We start from the raw sequence: 21,658 nt of genomic DNA, 5'->3' as shown, positions 1-21,658 counted from the left end.
GGCTTCTATATGTGAACGATTCAATCGAACTCTAAAAAATCGTATGTGGAAAATGTTCAGTATGAAAGGTGACTATAAATGGATTCATAAAATCAAATTTCTTGTAGATCAATACAATAATTCTTATCATCGAACTATTAAAATGAAGCCTGTGGATGTGGGTGTCAAAAATGAAGAGTTCATTTTAAAATCAGTATATAATATACCAAAAATATTCCCAAAACATAAATTTTCAGTAGGGGATTTCGTTAGAATAAGTAAATACAAGGGAGTATTTATGAAGGGATATGAACCTAATTGGACTACAGAAGTTTTTAAAGTTTTAAAAGTTAAGTCAACAAGGCCTGTAACGTATGAAATAGAAGATTATATGAGTAACCCTATTCAAGGTTCATTTTATGAAGAGGAACTTCAGAAAGTAAAAGATAAAAATGCGTTTCTAATAGAGAAAATAATTAAAAGAAAAAAGAATCAGGTGCTTGTAAAGTGGAGCGGTTTCGACTCCAGCCACAACTCATGGATATCTGTAAATGATATGCTTAAGTAATCAAACACAATAAAATAATATCAAATTCAATTTGGTTTTTGTTTATTTACATTTCTGTATTGTTTTGTAATTTACAAGGGTATACAATAATTTTTTGTTATTGAGTATTAGTAAAGTTACTGCTAATTATATTATCTATATTATAATGACCGTGGGCTAAAGTGTTACAATTATCTGGTGAAATATATCTCTTATCATCCTTATAGTTAAGACTAATTTTATTTACAATTTCGGTATAAAGAATGTGAGACCTACTACGAATTACTCTCTGTGACCCATAAAAAGTCTTTTTATACTTAATACATTCAATATAATCTACATGATTCAGCCTCTTAATAACAGATTTTTTTACACCTTTAATTTTTTTTATACATTCAGGGTCATTTCCTTCTCCCTCAACTAAACAAGAGTATGCCTTAGCCTTAAGTCCCGCAAAAGAGGTCATAACCTTACCGGCATGTTCATCTTTCATTTTTCCTGGTTCTTTATTATTAGCCTGTATTATATTAAATTGGTTTTCTTGCTTATAGTTAGAAGTATCAAAGCGTTGTGGGTTGTCTTTTATAGTTTGATAAAAATCTTCTTCTGAAGATAGTATAAATGAATCTGTATCCATATATATTATTTTCGTAGATGGACTTTTAATTAAAAGGAAGTCATAATAAAATTCATACATTAGCCATTTTGAGAGTTCTAAAACCGTTACTCCTATATATATGGGTTTATCATACATAATTTTGGACGGTGTTGACTCAATTGCTGCTAAGTCTGAACCAAATATTTCTACGCTATGAAAATCATTTCTAGCTATGCGCTGTCTAAAACCTGGAGAATTTTGTTTCGATTGATAATGTTTAACTAAAGCTACTTGACGACGCTTTGCTACATTCTCCATTGTTTTTCCGTAAACAGCATTATTCATTAGCTTAAAAAAATTTTTTTCAAAATCATTTTCAGCCAATTTTCTCTGCTGTGTGTTTAGGTCGATATAAGGCTTCAGCCAGCATGATTGCGTAAAGGACAAAACTCGGTGTACCTTTCTTACAATAAGACCATGCTCTAAACAAAGTTGAAGCTGTTTTAAGTGAATTATGTATTCACTTTTATTAGTTAAATCAGCTATAAGCTTTCTTTGCTTGCCCCCGGGTGGAATTTTATTTTCAGGACAGAATGGTAAATAATTATGTAAATCATGCTTATCGGCAGGATACTCCAGATCAACTTCTAGCATATACCCTATACTACCATCACATGCTATATTTTTATAGTCGAATGAATCAACTTCTTCTTTATCCAAAAACTGAAACCCTGATAGTGGCAAGGGTTGACTCATAGCCCACCCATATAAATTATTGGCATCAATATAACTTAAAAAATTGTTCGGTTTTTTTGGATCGAAGTTTTTTAAGTATTTATTATTTGCTATAGAAATGCGCTGAGTGCATTGAGTCAACCCTCCCCGAATTGCTCTTTTTAAAAAATTGTACATATCGCCATCACTTATTAGTTCTAAACTTACATTAGTGAACTTAAGCATAGCATCCCATGATATTGATGGCGCAGTAACATAATTAATGGGATCTAACTTATAAATTTTTTTGCAAATTTTCCTAAAATTTTCAAACACATCTGCTAAAATTAAAACATCGCTTTCTAAATATAGTTTTAAATAGTCTTTAATAGTTCGACAGTTAAATGTCTCCCAGACTTTCTGTGCGAAATTAAAGTTATCTATACTACAATTTTCTTCACTTAGAGAATTATAAAAACTATCAATGCTTGGAAGTTGGGTATCATTAAACTTTTCAAAGCTATCTAAGTAGTCATAGGGAAACACCCCCTTCCTCCTCATTTGCTTAAATTTTTCTCCCTGAAATTTCGTACTTAGAATTTTAAAATCTTTATCTTCCATATAGCTTGATAGTTTATCTAAACTTGAATTTAAAAATCGGACTGAATCTATGTATCTTATTTTGTATCTGCTTGTAGCATTGATTTTTATAGTTTGCGTAAGTGCTATATAGAGCTCTTTATTGCAAGGTATGGGACTTAAGTCCCCCTCTAATTCAGTAATAAATAAATGAATATCATATTTAGATAAATTATGGAACACTACAGGAAAGAAAGGGTCACTTAATCTAAACTTAGGCTTACAATTTCTATGGATAGGACCTACGTATTCTCCAGAAAATTGATCAAAGAATTTGTCCAGGTCGCTCGCATTTATTTCTTTCTCGCAGGCGCAACAATTTCCCTTTTGAAGCTGTTCATCGAAAGTGTCATCCCTCGGTTTCTTGGAGTTAACCCAATATTTGTAATACAGGCTTAAAGTTTTTTCTTTAAGAGTTTTACAAAATGTTTGTATGCAATCAACGCCTATAAAATTATAAAATTTAAATATGTTAGTTAAATATAATTTTATAAAAATGTGGTTCTATTTACCTTCGTAGGTCCACAGTTCGTTAAGATTAGGATAATCTTTATGGGCAACATAAAAAGATACGGCACATGCCGTATGCTTTTGTACTTGCGTGGTTGACGAGGAAGCAGAAGAATTCAAGCATGTTTTGTAATTTTCAAGAACAGCCTCAATGTCTGCATAAATTACCACTGGAGGAGATAATTTTTTGTGATATCCTTTAAACGATGTTGTCGTATTAGGATCAGGATAAAATGAGGACACTTTTCCGCATTCCAGTTTGTTGTGAGTAGTGCTTTTCACGTGATAACACTGAAGACAGTTCTCACAAAAATATCCTCCCGATTTTCCTTTAGAAAATTGTGAAGAGCATAATGTATAAAGATTTGTTATATACGCATAATGCATAATGTTATGGGTAATATTATCGATTCCCAATATATTAATGTGGTTCCGTTTTCTTTCTTTTGTTTTAATCGTGGGACCAACAATTTTTTCACCTGCTTCATCAATTTCATAAATATTTATGCTGAAGTTGACATTGTTTTTCTCAAAATGTCGAACTCCTATTTTTTCTATTGGAAATTTAATTCCCGAAAAATCTAAAGTCATTCCGCCATACACAATAGTTTCATCATTAATATTAATGTTATAGCTTTGAGGCTTTGTCATCCTTTCTCTAGAATATTTCCTTTGCTGGGGGGTTGTAAAAGTCCTATTTTCATGGTTTTGATTAGCTATAAATGCTAGTATACACCACTTGAAACAAAATACGTCGGCATTCTGCACGTTTATTAGCGCATTTCGGGCTCTTATTTTTTGAGGAGCTTTTATGTATCCGCTGGCAGGAATGTTTTCCAGTTTTATTATAGTAGTTTCAAAATAGTTAAAATTTTTAATAGCCCAGCCTGAGTCTTTTTCTTGAAATTCGCTGCTTAATGTAAGTAAGCAATCTATGGCCGAATTTAGCTCATCAATAATATCTTCATTTATGTATACAGATTTGTAGGCAGTTTTAAAGTGCTTCATTGTTTCCACTGTAACTCCTTCATCTGTTTGCTTTATATATGAACCATATACACTTAGGTTAAATTTAATGGTTCTGTAGTCTATCATACAATGCTTTATAACTTCAACTATATCTTTTTGACACTGCTGATAAAACTCTTTTAAATCAATCATATTATTAAATGGACTACCAATTCGATATGATTTTACTGGAAATGTCGTCTCTGATGTAAGCAATATGATATTCGCATTGTTCTTAACTTCTCTGGCCGACGCATTTTTATGTATATCGGTCAAAATATGTTGACGTTCTCTGGTTGCCGAGTACTTTTCACCGCAAGTAGGACATAAGAGCTCCCTTCTTAAGTCAATATGTTTTCTTTTTGGGGGGTTAGATATTTCCTTATCCTCTTCCATCCTCATTCGTTTTATAGACTTAGCTGATGTCATAGGGCGGTCTTCTTCATCCAGTTTTCCTCTACCCATTAAAATGCTAAATGCATTTCGGGGTCCTTCACAGCGTTGGTAGTGATCATCAAATTCACAATTTTTTACTAGATTAGAGCATAAGTCACATCTAATGTTAGAGTTTAACATTAAAGCCTCGCAGGCTTTACTGGGTTCTGAGCACTTCGCGTAATGAGAGACAAACTCACTAATTTCGATGCATTGGTTGCACAAATCACAAGCCACTGATGATTCCATTTTGAATTTTTTATAAATATATTTTATTTATATATTTTAATTCGTTTTAAAAATTATTCACAGTAAATGGTTTGAGTCCACACAAACAATTAAAACGGTTAGACGTGATATCCCGAGAAAGTTCGACCGAAATTATATTATAAGAATGCAGTGCTGAGGTATTATAAGAACTGATCCTGAGCAATTTAAGGGGATCCATTTTTATACACGAGTATTAGAGAGTTTGACATCTACAGGGGGTGTCTACTCTTAGAATCCACCTGATTGGTTCTCGATTTAAGGAGCCTTCACAGACTGCAGACTGCACAGACTGCAATGGGGAAGTCAGAAAAGGAGGGCGAGCTATGGGTTTGGATGCAGGTAAATAGCCGCTTGACTTTCTCGATAATAGGTTCAAAGAGTCATAAATATTTGATTTTATGGGGTCTCCTAGCATAATGTAAATGGAGACAGATCACAGATAATTTGAAATACATATCTCTGTAGGGAATTATTTCGGATAACCGCAGTCAGGGATCATGAAATTATTGGTGACTACTAGTCATTGTTACTTTATAAGTAACATTTTGCAAGGCATACATTTAAAACGTGGGTAGCCTTAAGCTGAAAGTCGCTATGACTTCAGATTGTTTAGATTTTCTTCTCAACGGCTCCATAGCTTTTAGCTGAAAGTAGCTGGAATATACGGGAACGACGGTTTTTAACGGTTTTATGATTATATGATTTTTTATATATACGTATACACGACCCTATAACCAGTTTGTTTGATATTTCTAAATATTTCTCAACTAATAATCCAACCACCAGTTACCTTCCCAGAAAATTGAGGACACAGTAAGGTGCATAGCCTTGAACAGAAATCTCACCCCCACCCTTGCGATCATCCTTATGACTGCTTGTGCGCGCAGGTACACCCCTTCCAAGATTGCTTGTGCGCACCCCCTTCCAAGATTGCTTGTGCGCGAAGAAGTGCAATTGTAATTTTGAGAGTTTTTATGAAAAGTCGTATTTTTAATTTCAGAATCGTGAAAAGCATACCATTGGAAAGGGCTTGAAAAATCCTTTCCAATGATACCCAATTTTTTTTTTTTTTTTTTTAGAGAGGGATCCCCATAGCATATACCGAATCGGCGGTTTTGGCCTGTTTTCGGGTAGTAGTGGGAATATACGGGAGCGAGCGTCTTCACAGCAGTCTCCCCGTTTGGCGCTGAGGAACACAAATGTAAAGTTATCTCTCAAACCTATTTAAAATTATAAGCAACTCTTCTATACATAAATATCTACTCGACGAAGTAAAATCAATACGTAAAATTACACTCAACCCCAAAAGGGATCTCTCTAGCTCATTTTTCCTATTACACCGTTTATACACAAACCTTCTAACAGGATTTTTCTGAAACCTAATAAGTGTTCTAACAAGAATGTTCCAATAAGAATTGCATTTATCCAACTAAATGCGTCTTGACTAATCACAGGTTCGTGTCTCCGCTAAGTACCGCCGCTCCCGAACCGCCGCTCCCGTATATTCCCACTACTACCCGAAAACAGGCCAAAACCGCCGATTCGGTATATGCTATGGGGATCCCTCTCTAAAAAAAAAAAAAAAAAAATTGGGTATCATTGGAAAGGATTTTTCAAGCCCTTTCCAATGGTATGCTTTTCACGATTCTGAAATTAAAAATACGACTTTTCATAAAAACTCTCAAAATTACAATTGCACTTCTTCGCGCACAAGCAATCTTGGAAGGGGGTGCGCACAAGCAATCTTGGAAGGGGTGTACCTGCGCGCACAAGCAGTCATAAGGATGATCGCAAGGGTGGGGGTGAGATTTCTGTTCAAGGCTATGCACCTTACTGTGTCCTCAATTTTCTGGGAAGGTAACTGGTGGTTGGATTATTAGTTGAGAAATATTTAGAAATATCAAACAAACTGGTTATAGGGTCGTGTATACGTATATATAAAAAATCATATAATCATAAAACCGTTAAAAACCGTCGTTCCCGTATATTCCAGCTACTAAGAGGTCTTAGCTACACTCAGCAAAAAAAGCAGTCTGTGAAAACAGGAATACCAATTTAATGAATATTAACATTATTATTTAGCATATTGTTTAAGCTTATGGCAAACTTCATTATAATAATGCACATGTGTGTGCTTATCTCTTAAGTGCACAAACACTTTGAGTGCAGTTTGTGGCCAATGATAAACTGAATAATAAACAATTAAATGTTTATTTGCATTAATTTCACAATTATCTAGTTATTTGTAAGTTATTTGAGTTTCTAGCAGTGCACTTATTCCGCTTGTGCCTTAATATTTCACGCTAGCTGGGTTTTCGATTGTGTTCGGCTCGGACTTGGACTTGCCGTGGGCTTACCTCTGTACTTGTCTCGTAATTGCTCTGCCCAAGGGCTGGACTAGGGCTTCACTGGCCAGGAATTCCGCAGGACGAGCGGCATATTCAGGAGGGTTCAGGAGGTTCAGCAGGAGCTGGATTGCTGGCCAGGAGTGAGTGAGCGAGTGAGTGAGTATTTGTGCGTGCCACACTGACAGGCAGCATTGCGAGGCGGCGGCACTGAATTTTTGATTTATGTGCCTTACTTATGCTTTTACTTAGTTGTCTGCGGCGAGTTGGCCCATATTCCCCCACTCCAGATTGCCGAGTCTTATGGACGAGCCACCAAATTGATGCTAAGTGCTTGGGTGCGCGTGCGAAATGGGTTGGCATGGTGCCTCCCCATGCCAGCAGGACGACCAGGAGCTGCAGCTGGAGGAGGAGCTCCTGCCCACACGAGACTTTCACACACAATTGCGAGGAGCGAGGAGCTACACACTCTTTAGTTCGCTCACACACACACACACACACACACATTTACGCATATTAAATACCATCCTTGGAGAGTCATCAGCATTCCTCGAGCGGTTTTTATTTCCGTTTTCATTAGTTGCTTTTTACACAAGCGACGCTCACTCACACACAAGCGTAATAGCATTAATGTCTCGTTTACTTCTTCCCAGGACTCTCACTGCATGTGTGTGTGTGTGTATCTGTGTATTTGTGCATTTGTGTGTGTTATGTCAATGGCAGCCATTTCTATGTTTGCTCACGTATTCAGCTGTTGACATTCCACTGCACTGAAGAGCTATAGCATCGGACTAAGGACACCGGACATTGGACATCGGGGGTGTTATATATCGGACACTGACCGAGTGAAAAATGAAATGGGAAATTGCCCGCTATAATTTGCAGCATCAACAGGCGATTTCCGACAGCACATCACAAAGGATTTTCATTTAACCCCACGCTAGACAAAGCGCTAATTTTATTTCACTCTCAAGTGTTGTGAACAAGTGTATTTACATAGTTACATGGCCATTTATGGTTAATTATTTAATTATTTTTAAAACAGGTAAAAACATGTAAACTGTTTCTGTATGCTCTCAATTGAAAAATATTAAAAAGGTTGGCCATACATTTTATAAATTTTTTCAATAGTGAATGCTACCTTTCATTATGTGTATATTATAAAGGTACTGAATGTGGTTTCCAAATAAAGTTGTTTTTTTGCTAGGGATAATATTTCACTTCCTATAACATATATTACTATGAATTATTAATGTTATTTTTTGCAACTTCTTATATACAATTAACTTGAAATGGACACCCGCAGTTATGCCCAACCAAGGGTTAATATCCACGTCGGATCTGAACGCTCATGTTTCTCCGGCTTAACTTCTCCGGATTTGGCCTGAAAAGCGGGACGGAGGAATAGGATTTTTGGCCGCTAATCAAATCACGTACTTAGCGAAGTAAAATACATGCGCAGAGACCCAGAAGCACAGAGCCCGAAATGAAAGCAGCTCACAAGTACGCCGCACATTTTGTACACTCCACATTTTGTGGGCTGATACCAGTGGGTGGTTGGGTGGTTGGGTGGCTGGGTGTTTTCGAGGCCGTCTCCCAAGGAGGCGCATTAATAGCTTACATTCACAGGAGTGTGCAAGTGTGTTTCCATGCCACATGTACACACATGCGGAGGAAACTTTGATGGCACAAAGGCAAATTACGAGCGCATTTAAACTGGGGCGCGAGTGCTACTTAAATAACTCATTTAGGGGCCCAGTCCCCAGCGGAGGAGTGGCAGAAAGAGAAAGAGATGGCAGCGGAGAAGCTGCGGGAATGAGAGGGACCGAGCATGGACTCGCGAGTGTGCGGCCACACAAAATCAACAATAAACTTTGTCATCTCAATTTGCTTATTACCAGCAGGCAGCCGCTGAACTTTCTTATTAAGTGCACTGTGCGAAATGCCAGCACAATCAATACATTTAACTGCAGTAATGCAATAATAGATACTGCTACAGTTATAGATAAAGATGCAGTAATAGATAGAAATGCAGTAATAGATACTGCTACAGTTATAGATAAAGATGCAGTAATAGACACAAATGCAGTAATAGATACACATACAGTAATAGATACACATACATACATACATACATACATACATAGTAAATCCTTCAGGTTCAAAGCGATTCTACTTAGAGCGCGAAAGTGAAATCTCTAGCTGGTCTCATTTTCGTCGCAGATGAAAAGTGAGTTGACCTCAAAAACGCCAATTAAAGCTCGCCTTGATGACTACCTAATATTTATTTGTTTTTCCCTCCGTGCACCTCGATGCCCGTGCAGCCCGGCAAACTTTTCAATGCAGGGGCTTCCCGTGACCAGGACGCGACGGGGATGGTGGGATGGTGGGCAAGGCGGCCAATCCCCTTCGAAGAACCGCAAAATGGCAGCGCGAATGGCAGTGAGGTGTGTCCTGTGGCACATCCTTCCTGTGTCGCTGCCATGTCTTGCGGTTAGCTGCACGTCGCAAATTGCAGAATCCATAATTAGTGTCTGTCATGGCGACCCTCGACCCTCGAACCTCGGTCCCCTCGGCCCTCGGACACCCGCCTCCTTCGATTCCAACTCCTCCTGCATCGCCACCCACTTCATTCACCACCTCCTCCGTCGTAATCCTCTGAGCATCCGCGAAGGCGCGGCTGAGCTGCACTTGAGTGGCTTTGGCTGCTGCTCTAATTGCAAGTAAATATTTTATGCGGCAAGCCGGTTTTAATTGCCAGCTGAAATAAATACGGAATCATTATAAAATTATTTAAAATGTGTACAGCAGTGCGCTGCTGCAGGGGGGGAGGGAAGTGGGAATGGGTCTGGCCCACATTTGTAGTGGCAGCAAGTTTTAATGATGCCCCATCCTCCACATTCTACCGTGCCCCATCCAAATCCACTTTCACATGCACTCGCGCTGCTCGTTTCTGGGCCGGATAAATGCAAAAATCACGCAAATTATCGAAACATGCGCAAGCACACTCCACAACTCCTGGCGACTTTGCCGCATAAATCTTGCCAAAGTCAAAAAAAAAAACAAAAAAAAAATAGAAAAAGAAGTACCTAAAAAGAGAACTTTGCCGGCAAAACCAACGAACGGCAGCGAAGAAAAAATATTCTATAAATCTTGAGGTAGCAGCGTCCAGGCACAAAGACCAACTTTCCACTGCCGCAAATTGCAAAACTTCAACATTATCGTATGAAGTGCGAACATGGCGCAATCGATTGGAAACTGCAGCTGCAGGAGCAGAAGCAGCCAGTTAAGGCCAGTTTTGAATCACCAGAGCCACCAAAGAGCCCGGGATTGGTAAGGAAAGAACTGATTAGAAATCAAAGAAAATTAAAATGGAAAAATTACCTGAATAATAAAATATTAGTTGTGTGTTGATCTGCTATTCTAATAACAATTAAATTAGCTTGCATAAAATTGAAGTACCTTAATACCGCACTTGCTATTTGCTTTAAGCAGCTTAAGGGCCAATAATCTCAAGTTAGAGGTACTTGCTGGGTTAAATCGCAAGTTTAAGTGTTTGCCGATTTACTAAGACATGTCGTAAACTTTAATGGGCTTTGGCAATCGACCTAATTACCGAACACATCGCCCCGATATCGATGTCACGTCATCTTCTCGGCCAAATGAGGCGTGCAATGGCCAAGTCGATGCCGTTGACTTTCATTACCCTCTACCCCGTTGGATCCTTGGATATTCAGCACTGTCTGTGATTCATTGTTTTCCCAGATCGGCGGGGATTTGACTGAAATTATGGCGTGCGGGGTGGTGAAAAGTTTTTTCGCAAACTGCCAAATGCAATTTACTTGATAGGATCAAAATCTTTGGGCCTTGCCATGCTCCATCTACTAGTATATCTCGGTCTCTGACTTCGTCCTGTCATCGTTCTTTCTTGCACTTATACTCCACTCCCCTTGCTCGCTTCTCCAATCCTGCCTGGCTGCATGTAAAGCGACTTGCTGGCTGGGGGAATTTTACGATTTAAATGCGATTTACGGCGCTAATTCGTTGTGGCAATGGCACTGGCACTGGCACTGGCAGTGGCATAGCCAGGCAGGCAATCGAATGGGCCAGAGCCCATCCTGCGGATCCGGCGGCTGTCTGCCTGCCTTATAAACCATAGCATACTTTTCAGCATCATTTGATTCCGGGCGCATTTATCATAATGGCGGTCGGTGGCAAACGTTGGTGGCTCCACGGATCTGCGGCCGCACAATGGCTGCGAATGCAATTTTACGCTGAAAAGTTCCCAATCAGATTTGAATGGAACTTCGAGCGGGTCAATTATTTGTTTTCCGCATTAGTTCAATTTCCATAGAATCGATTTTGCACAAGAATTACGGCACTGATATGGCAGTTCTTTTTAATTGTTCAATTTTTTGGTGTGTTCATTAAGAGGCTTACCACATACAAATTTACCTGTTCACCTAATGCCTACATTTATGTATTCAATCTTTTTTAAACTATTTCGCTATTTTCGTTGGTTTTGTTGTATGGCTAGTGGAAGTAACCATTTTCTGAGCTCGCCAGTTGTAATCTATTAAGAATATATGCATTACGGCATAGGTAGGGAATATAATTTAAATTCCAGGGATTTCGCACCACTTCAAATTGACTTCCATTGTGCGGCACACGCCATTGTGGCCTGGATGGGACCTCATTTTCCATTCTTCTTGCCATCCAACCAGCCAGCCAGCCAGCCAGCCAGTCGTCCTTCCTTCCTTAGCTCTTCTCGAGCCGGTCTGATAATCTTTTTGATTTCCCAACTATTTCTAATGCGATTGCTGCCGTGCATTATGGCCGGGCCAACAATTGGTTTTTGTGCAGCGCCTCGCACTCGTCGTTGTCCCTATCTTGTGCCACCTTATTGGGTTATTCTGCTGCCATCGCATCGCCCCTTGTCTGCGAGCCTCGAGTGCACTCGTCGTCGGTGCTTGAGCTCCTCCTCATCTATGTGCTCTGGTGCCACTAACAGAGCCACAACCACATCCACATCCACATCCACATCCGCATTCGCATCCTTTGGGCCATCTTCAGCTGCTGTGTCTCAGCCAGCGCGATTGTCAATGGCAATGCAAGCCTGCTTATAATGGTAGGCAAATTTTGTTATCAGCAAAGCGGCAACTGCTTTTAATGCGAGTGGCTTCCAAGCCAACCACCTACCTCAATTTCAATTTCGTTACACCGCAGAAAAGTCGGAGTGAGTGGAGGTCCTTTCTAAAGGAGAGACTATTTATGAGAATTTCTTAAGTATTAATAGGCCCCTAAAAACCAAAACCCTTTTCTTATGAAACGCTACCGAAGTCATGGCTAATTTCTTGCTGTGCAGCCGTCAGTCGCCGTGATTGGAATGTGCGATTATTCAACACTAATGGCTTGATAAATGTGATTTTGAAATTGAGCTGCTGCCGAGCGTTTAATTGAATAAGCACGATGTCAGCTATCAGCGCCCACATATCGGCTCGGTTGCCGCCCACAAAACCAAACCTGCACTTACTTGAGGACAAGGATTAGCGCTCCCAGAGCCAACTAATTGGCAACTAATTGCGAGTGCGGTGTAATATGGGCTCTAAGTGAAACTCAGGGAATTCCCGTGTATCGTGTGTAAACAGGACGAGTGTGAAGGTCAGCAAAGTCCTGGGCCTCCACTTTGATTTATGGCCTCCATTGCTGCGGTTGTGCCTTTGTGGCTGACAGCAAACTAAGTGCGAATCATTTAGGAACTGTCCTGGAATTGTGAATGGAGCGCGGGGGGAGCGGAGGAAGCACAGCAGTTGTGGTAGAAGTCAAGGCAAACTTTTAATAATAATTTGCAAATAAATTACAAGCGAGTTGGCGGCCATTAGGGGGAACCAATTGCTCTGCCGTACGCCGCTGTACATTAAGAACTCATTGGCATAAATTGCAATTTAATGTCTGCTCTCGCTGTGGCCTCCACAACATCATCTTGCTCTTGTTGGATTCATTTTAAACTTGCCTGCCGCCATTGCCAAATAGTTGAAGCGTATTTATTGTTTCCCCTTCCCGGCACTCCATGCCTTCTTGCCATTCCTTTGATGCGTACACTGTAATAAAAACAACATATGGTGAATGTATCCAAAAGGCCAAAAATTAACTGACTTTAAGATAGTTTTATGGGTAATATCAAATCACTAGCCTAGAGAAATGTATTGCTTTAGAAGTAGTACTTACTTATGTATCTTGGAAATGCTCTGTTTTTAACCGATTTAAAGACTCAAAGATTGTCCCTCGTTTTCCCCTTGTTGTCATCTCATTAATACAGCCCCTTGCATAATGAGCTCAATTAATTATTTCAGTGTATCGCCACTGCCACAATGGCCACAATTCACACGGCAGGGGGAGGGTCGGAGAATCCGAGGACCGGCAGCCGCTATCAGCTGGTGCTGCATTACGCATACGCCCCATTGGCAAGCAGACACCATAGCGCAGTTCGCCGAATGCCGGCGTTTTATAGCTTCGCACTTGTGTGTTTATGGATTCGCACCTTAATTTGCCTGTTGTCTGATTTCGCTCAAGCTTCTCTCTCCATCTCCATCTCTATACTTCCTCCGGAGGCCACGGTGAATTAATGTGCTTATATTTCAGGGAAATTGTTCGCTGCCGGATCGCTGAATGGCTCATTCCTTCGTCGTCGTCGTTCGCCAGTTCGGTTTGTCATTTATTTGTGTGGACCCCCCTGTTTAAATTCCCTTTGATTGTTCTGCGAGCACTTTAATTAAAGTGCCGGTCCGAGTTAATTACGCTGAGAACGAATGAAAGAGCTGGCTGAAAATGGTAAGGTTTGGGGTTGTTGGGTTGGTTGGGGGTCAGTTGCTGAAAATATTTCCGCGAGTCGTTAATATGGCTGCGTGTCCGAGAGTCGAAGGAGCCCAAGAGAGAAAGCTGGCGAAATTTGTTAAATTCAATGGCGGCAAGTGCATAAAAATGGCAGCCATCCAAGTGCAGTGGTGCGAGTGGGGTAATGAGCGAGTGTCCTGCATCTTAACGCCCATTTTCTACCCGCTTTCTACCCGCTTTCTACCCGCTTTCTACCCGGCACCATAATTGTGTATGTAATTGTAAACGCTGAATTAAACAAGCGTCATTAAAATGTAATTAATTGTAATTTACGTTTCACTGCCCGCACGTCGCAAGGTGTTTCGCAGGTTTTTCCTCGTGCTACCATTCTTCTTTCTCTTATTTTCGCCTATTTTATTTTTTATTTTTTTTAAGATCAGTGCGTGGCATAAAAAATTGTGAGAGTCTGACAGCCGGGCTTAATGACTTTTCCATGGCCGTGTGGCACTTTAAGGCCATGCAGATCCTGATTTTGGGTTACCCCACAGCCGAGATTGGAGGACTGCGTTTCATGCTAATTAATTGAATTGCAATTGATATGAAAAGTTAATTTACATCTGTACTGGTTAATTTGATTAAGGCCACTGCTGGGCCCACGCACGAATCAATTGCGTAATTTATGCCCCACCAACAACACATGTTGGTAAGCCGTGTGCACAAAAAAAAAAGTAAAACAACACCAAATTCAACCGCGGGAAAAACAAAAAATTGGCATTGCGTAAATATTGTACCACGCTGCGTATGCGCAATCAATTGAGCGGCAAAACACTTGGCGGAACTCAATTATAATCGTTGTATTCCAGCGGTCGGGGGCGTTTTACCATCAAATGGAATGGATCGGAATGGAATGAAAAGGGTGAAACAGGACATCACAGGACAGCCGGCTTAATGAGGGCCGCAGTCTTGGAAATTGATGTGAAAACATTTGCATTTGCATAAATAGCAAGTGGAGTGGAGTGAAGCGGAGTGAAGCGGAGCAGGCAAACAAAATAATTAAACGCCGAGCTGCGGTGGGCGACCTCAAGAAAAATGGCGCGTTTACATGCAAATTATGCCAACTCTCTCTCTCTGTGGTAGCTGGTAGCTCGGTAGCAATAAAATGCGCTATGTGCAACAGCGGCGTGCTGCATAAATATTTACATGTGGCAGTCCTGCCGCTGACATACCGGGTAGCATTTGCATATTTTAATTATAAGTGCAGTAGCAGTAGCAACAGCTCCTGCTCCAGCTCCAGCTCCAACTCCATCTCCAGTTGCAGTTTGAGCTGGAGCTGCGGCACATTTGTCATTTTCATAACCAAGTGGAGGAGCAGCGGAAGGAGCTGGCGCCCTGCATTCTTAGCCGCAGTTCAATGAGCAGAGCAATGTCCCTTTGCCTTTGCAAGGACCTTCGATGCCAGCCAACACACTCGCCCATCCACACACACACAAGTACATACGTAAGTGAGTAAGTAAGTAAGTAAGTGTGTGTGTGTGTGTATGCCCCCACTTTATATATGTATATACGCCCGTCATTTATCTGTGCTGCGACTTTGATGGCTTTCGGGTCCGAGCATTTTGGCTCGGACGAGCTCTTTGAGTCACTCGGATATCCTGTGAGGCGAGGTCCTTGCCGCAGCAGAGTATACGAGTATCGCTGTGCCATGGCGATAATCTCGTTTAGTTTCCAGTTTTCTATTTAATTTTGCTACAGCTGCTGGCGGAAACTTCACTCCTTTGCTCGCCATGGCTGCTGTGCTCCTTGGCTGCTTGGCTGCTTGGCTCCTTGAAGGATAACGCGTGCAATGACATGGGAGTGCAGGGCGCGCCAGGAGGGACCCCAAGGATTCTCGTATTACTTTCATACTGAGCTGTTACCCCAGCTATTTATTTAGATTTCGTTTTATTCGCTTGCGGGCGCTCTTTTTCCCCGCTTCGCGTTTAATTGACTGTGGCTAAGTTGGCAACAGCCAGCAATCCAGCAATCCAGCAATCCGGCAATCCACTCTCGCATCCTGGCACATCCTGCTTAAGCTGCAAACTTTCGCCCAACTTCGCACACGAGAGGAGTCCTGGGGATCGATCGTCGGAGGCGGGTAATCTTTAAATAGCATTAGAGCTCTCGGCCGGCTTCCAAATACGCCAGTTCAAAAGGTGCAATCAGGCATTTTCATAATCGCATAAAGTATTTTCCAACAATGCGACCTAGTCCATATATGTGAAGTATATATACTATTATGCGACTATATACTATATATATTCGCACAGGCAATCAAAGATTTAGACACACCGGTTTGCAGTTATCAAACAAAAATTGCACAAGCACAATTGAATTTGTTCGCAAAAAGGATTTAACATACAATTCCGGTGCGAGGGACAACAAGACCATTGGAGCGCAACACCAAAGAAGCGAGGGGCAGCGAGGGACGGCGGGGGGCGTGGCATGCAAATAGTGAGGACACGGATGCACGTTATGAGACAGTACCCAGTACACAGCGAGAAATCATAAAAAACTATACCTACTTTCAATAATATATAAATGAAATATATAAATAACTAAATAGTTACCTCAAGCTTACCCATTTTACCCATTTAATTTCCTGGGATAACATTCATATAATTGCAGCATCCTTGTGAATTTTGCGTTACCTGTAGAGCAGAGAATGGAACAAAGCAAAGGCGCTTACAGGAATAGAAGGAGTGGTGGCCAGAAGCTCTTCAAGATGCTCAATATGCTCAATATGCTCGGATGGCGTTTGCATTTGGGGAAGACAATGGTCGAGATAAGTGCGGCTGGGAGCGAATTGGAGGAGCATCCTCAAAAGGCGGGCCAGGTGCTGGGGAGGAGCAGAGCGCGGAGGTAGACACATCCAGTCAAGCATTCGGTTTCGGGCTACGCAATTTGCTGCTCGATTGTCTTGTCGACTAGCTGGCTGGCTGTTTCTCGATTGGCAGCCCTTGAGCAGCGCCATAATTCAATTGATTCCTGGCAACATTATACACGAATGGCCATTACGTTCAACGCTGCCAATAATGATGACGACCAGCTGGAGGATGCGGAGTAGGAGGAGTTGGGGATTCAGATGCGGAGGCAGAGACGAAAGCGAAGGCGTTCACCTGTTATCCTGTTAGCCTCTTTTTCCACTTTTCAATTGCCTGCACTCGGCTTTCAAGGCAAATGAGCTCTACATGATTACGATTTGGTTCAAGTGACTTGCCATTGACGTCACCGTCGAGTGGAATATGCGAAAGAGCCAAGAAATGAATGTACACGAGATACATATGTACACGGAGATACATATTTTTGCCCAGAATAGAAACAGTCACCCAGTTTGCATAAGGAGCTTGGCCTTGGCCAGCCTCTCCAACCAAAAAAAAAGAAAAAAAAAGGAAGAAAAGAGCAGGCCCACAAGGATCCAACGTAAAAAAGAGGGAAAATGGGGGAAAATTCGGAGGATAGGGACTGTCAAAGGCAAACTGATTGCACTGGACCGCAAATTTGCAATTAATTATTTGATTGAAAACGAAAAGAGATTGATTCGATGATGATGTTGGCAAAGTAACCCCAAAAAGAGATTGGGCAAAGTCAAAAAACAGAGGGTGGATGGCAAACCGCTATGATGTAAACCAAACCACCCTCATCCTGTTCTCTTCCTGTTTTGGGCAACTCAAATAAAACGTTTCGTTTTAATTAATAAATAGCAAAGACAATGAAATCATAATTCGACAAAAGGTTTCATTATTATGCAGTCAGGAAAACACAAACAGAAAGTGCCCCCCAAAAACGACGGGCTGCAGCAAATTAATCAACTCCTGTCCGGACTTCAGGACTTCAGGACATCGTGACAGCAGGATAGCGGGACAGCGGGACAGCAGGACATCCGGACATCCTACGGACATCAGGTTACGGTCACTGGTCAGTGAGTGCGTCATTTGCATAACGGCAAATGCATTTGCCCGTCGGCCAAAAATGTGTCCGTTTGTCTGTCTTTCTGTTTGTGTGAAATCATAAATTGCGGCTCAAGTCCTCAAAGCTACGGCCTTTTCCTGGGCTTGACCTTTGACTTCTCACTCATGTGTGTGTGTGTGTGTGCGGGTATGTGTGTGTAAGTTGCCCTTTCACTTTGCGCCGAGTTATGCAAATGAAACCAACGAAAGTTCTTTGTCTTGGGCCTTAAAGTCATTATTTGCCTTATTTGTTATGCATTGAAGTTGTGTCATGTGCAGTTCGCCGGTTTGCCAACCCTCAAAGAAATCATAATTATTATTTATAATTCGGGGCCGCAAAATCAACACAAAACACGCAAAACTCAACCACACGAAATGGTCCTTGTAATTAAGGATCCAGCTGCGGAAATAATACTTTAAGTGGACTGTTGTGGGCCACCATCGAATGCTCTCGAAGAGCTGACAATCGGCACGTGATGAGCCTGCAAAAATAGCCGTGCTCTCGTACTCGTCGATGTCCTGCAGTTGTCCTGTCCTGAGGACTCCAGCCGTGAAACCGTGATTTAAAAATAATTAAACACGTACAGCGAATAACTGTAATTTCCAGTGGCGAAGCGCAGTTTTAAAATTAACATTTTTATTTATTTGATATCAACGCGTCGGCTCATTGAGCCGACACTCTCAACTTGTCGCGATTCCTTTTGCAGACCCAGAGTCCTCCTGGTTACCAACCGTTCAGCATTGCGATGGGCGGCACGGAATCGGAATCGGCATCGGAATCGGATCAAGTGCCCCTTTGGGGCATTGGACAAATCACTAACGGTGGTGGCAATTATTTACATACCCGCATATTGAGCTGGCCAGCGGATTACATTTGTGAATGGCTTTCGAGCGGATTTCCAAGCGAACTGACACCGCAACGTTTCGTTATTCGTTCGCTATTTCGATTCATACAAACAAAGTTTCGCCACAAAACTGGGATTTGGTGGGTGGATCCCTCGCCCAGGGTCACAGCCTCTGGAGCTGGCGGAAAAAATGTACTTTTTTGCCGCCATGGAACACCTAAAAACACTTAATTAACAACATATTAAAGTTGGCAAACAAAAAACATGTTTTCTTTTTTTTTTGGTTCTCATGCCAACGTGGTTTATTTGAACATTTAAAACAAAAGCAAATCACAATTTTTTAGTGTAGATTTTTCATAGTAGTACTATGCCAAATATATTTCACACACTTCAGTTCATTTTTTTTTTGTTTGTTTGCCTTTGTAGTTTATTGTATTTTGTATTTTTAATCTCTTCTTTGTTGAAATAATAAACAGATAGCCTGGGTTAAATTGCAGCTCAACAGGATCAGGACTTTTGCAAGAGCTAGCCAAATGAAATATAAGTAGTATAAATATAAATTTTAAAAAATGTAGAATTATCGAGAAAAAGCTAGACTGGTTGCACTGCCCACTGGGGAGCGAAGTGCCCAAAGGATTGCTACTTGAATGTGCCTGTTGCAACAGTTTGCTCAACGATCCTGTCCAGCGAGACGGGGGTTTGTGAAGCCAGTCATTTCCATTTCCCCCATCCCTTTCCATTTCCCTTTCCCATTCCCCTTCCTGCGCCATGAGCCATCCTGCAGGCACCCGCTTCCGCCATCGAATCCCATCGTGGATGCAGTGCTTCCGGAGTGCGCACGGTCCATTGTGCCCGGCTTAAGCGAAACGGCTTTCATTTACATCGATGCTACTGTTGCTGCTGCTGCTGTGGCCTCCTACACCGGAAGTGTCTCATTGACCATCCATCCGGCTGCATGCGCTGTCACACCTCACGTCTTTGCCCCGCCCATGTGTGAGGCTTGTTTTAGCCCACTTCCTGCCTCGACTTTGTCTCTCGTCCTTTGTGTGCGTGCATGTCTCTATGTGTGTGTGTGTGTGTGTGTGTGTGTGGGGGTTTGGTCCTGGGCCTCTATTTGTATATGTCTGGCTGGGAGTAGCAGTCGTTGCCGCCGCCACTGTCGACCAACGCATTAATCCTTGCTTTGATTTAGGAGCAATCAGTGTGAGATCCCAATGGAGCCCATGCAATGCACATTGTGCCCCTTGCATCGCATTAGGTCGCATCTCTCTCTTGGCACTCATAAGAGTCCATGAACATGATGTCCAGCAAATCGAATCAACTCTCAGAGCTGTGGGCTCTGGGCTCTGGTCACTGGACTTAATACGAATCGACAGACAGCAGCCGCAGGTTATCCTTCAGTCACACTGTGTATCCTGGCGTCCTGGTGTCCTGGCGTCCTCTCGTCCCCGACCTCCAGCTGATTTATCTTGCACCAGGCTGATTAAACGATGCTTTGCGGCGGCTTCGGTGTCCCGATTAGCTAATCTTATCGCACACTTCACCAGCCAGCAGTTGGATTTAGGAACTTTAATTACATTTGAAGGCATGTCTTGGATAGGATATGTTTTTGAAATATTTCGCTACAGCTGGCCTTGCAAATAAAATAACTTTTCACTGAGCGCCCATATCTGATGCGATGACCATCTCCAGCTGGTCAATCTAAGTAGGTGGCCCGCGGAGCTGTCCCAGCTTGGAGTTGGCGTCATTTCCCCATTGAATGCAGCTCCGCCCGCAGGGGCTGATTCAGCTGTTTGTCGTGGCCTTTGCGTGTCCTGCCACTTCAGCACGTTTCCCGGGCCAATATCCAACCCGAGCTGAGGCTGCCTGGACGTGGATAATGCTGCCCCACCAGGAGCTGCCACACCGTGGCTCTCGGCGGTTGCAGCTCGCCATTAAGCACGCCGTTCCTTTGAGCCGGCTGTCCATCACGGAGCACCGCTGCCTGTGATGGGCAACCCGTCGCTCCCTACACAGAAATTAAAATCAGATACCAGAACAGGGGGTGCTCTTCAAACTGAAACTCTTTTTAGTGAATTTGTTGCATTCATATCTGATAGCTAGCTAGCAATCCTTTGTTAAATATATGTGTGGTTAAGGCTTTTGCAATGAGCTTGCATTTCCTAACTGCTTGATAACCCTTAACGCTTATTTAGACTTTAAAGAAAATTGAAGCAGTTTATTAAGTTTAATTTTATGTATAATTTCTAGTATATGAAAACATTTGCCGTGTAGGGAGAGGGAGCCAAAGGCAGCTAAACGCGGAGGGGCCGGCATTTGGCATAATGATGGCCACCGGCGGGGCTCGGGATTCCGTACTGAGCCGGCTGCTCCGCCGAGCAACTGCGTCTGGTTTGCTGAGTGCCAATTGCTGTTGACATGCCTTTCATTTTAGGCGACAGCGCTTCCTGCTGAGCCAATTTAACCCGGATGACCCACAACGGCGCGTTTGTCCAGGTGGAAATCATTCGGAGGGATCCAGCAATCCTCGCTAATATCTAATCCTTAATCCTTTGAAGGGAAGAGAGTGTAATTTAAACATAAATAACATTTCTGGTTTAAGTGCAATCGCATGCTAAGCTTGTTAATCAAATCTCAAATGGCCCTTTTATTTATTGCTTTAGTCTGAAAAAACGCGATTATTATAAATCAAAAGATTTCGTCATTGCATTATTTATAACAATTTCTAATGTGTCGATAGCATGCATTAATATGGGATTAAAACCAAATTAGCATTTAAATTAATTTGGCTGGCTGAAAGAATTTATTGTGGTCATAGGGACTAAATGACAGGTTGAAATGAAAGTGATGCCAAATGTCATTTGATGCTCAGCAATTGTAAGCGATTTTTCACTTTATTTACCTTCTGTGCATTTTGATTATTCATTATAAATAAATAAGTGTGTAAG

The sequence above is a fragment of the Drosophila yakuba genome, chromosome 3R (assembly GCF_016746365.2).
Source record: "Drosophila yakuba strain Tai18E2 chromosome 3R, Prin_Dyak_Tai18E2_2.1, whole genome shotgun sequence".
Lineage (NCBI taxonomy): Eukaryota > Metazoa > Arthropoda > Insecta > Diptera > Drosophilidae > Drosophila > Drosophila yakuba.
This window is presented reverse-complemented; position numbering follows the sequence as displayed.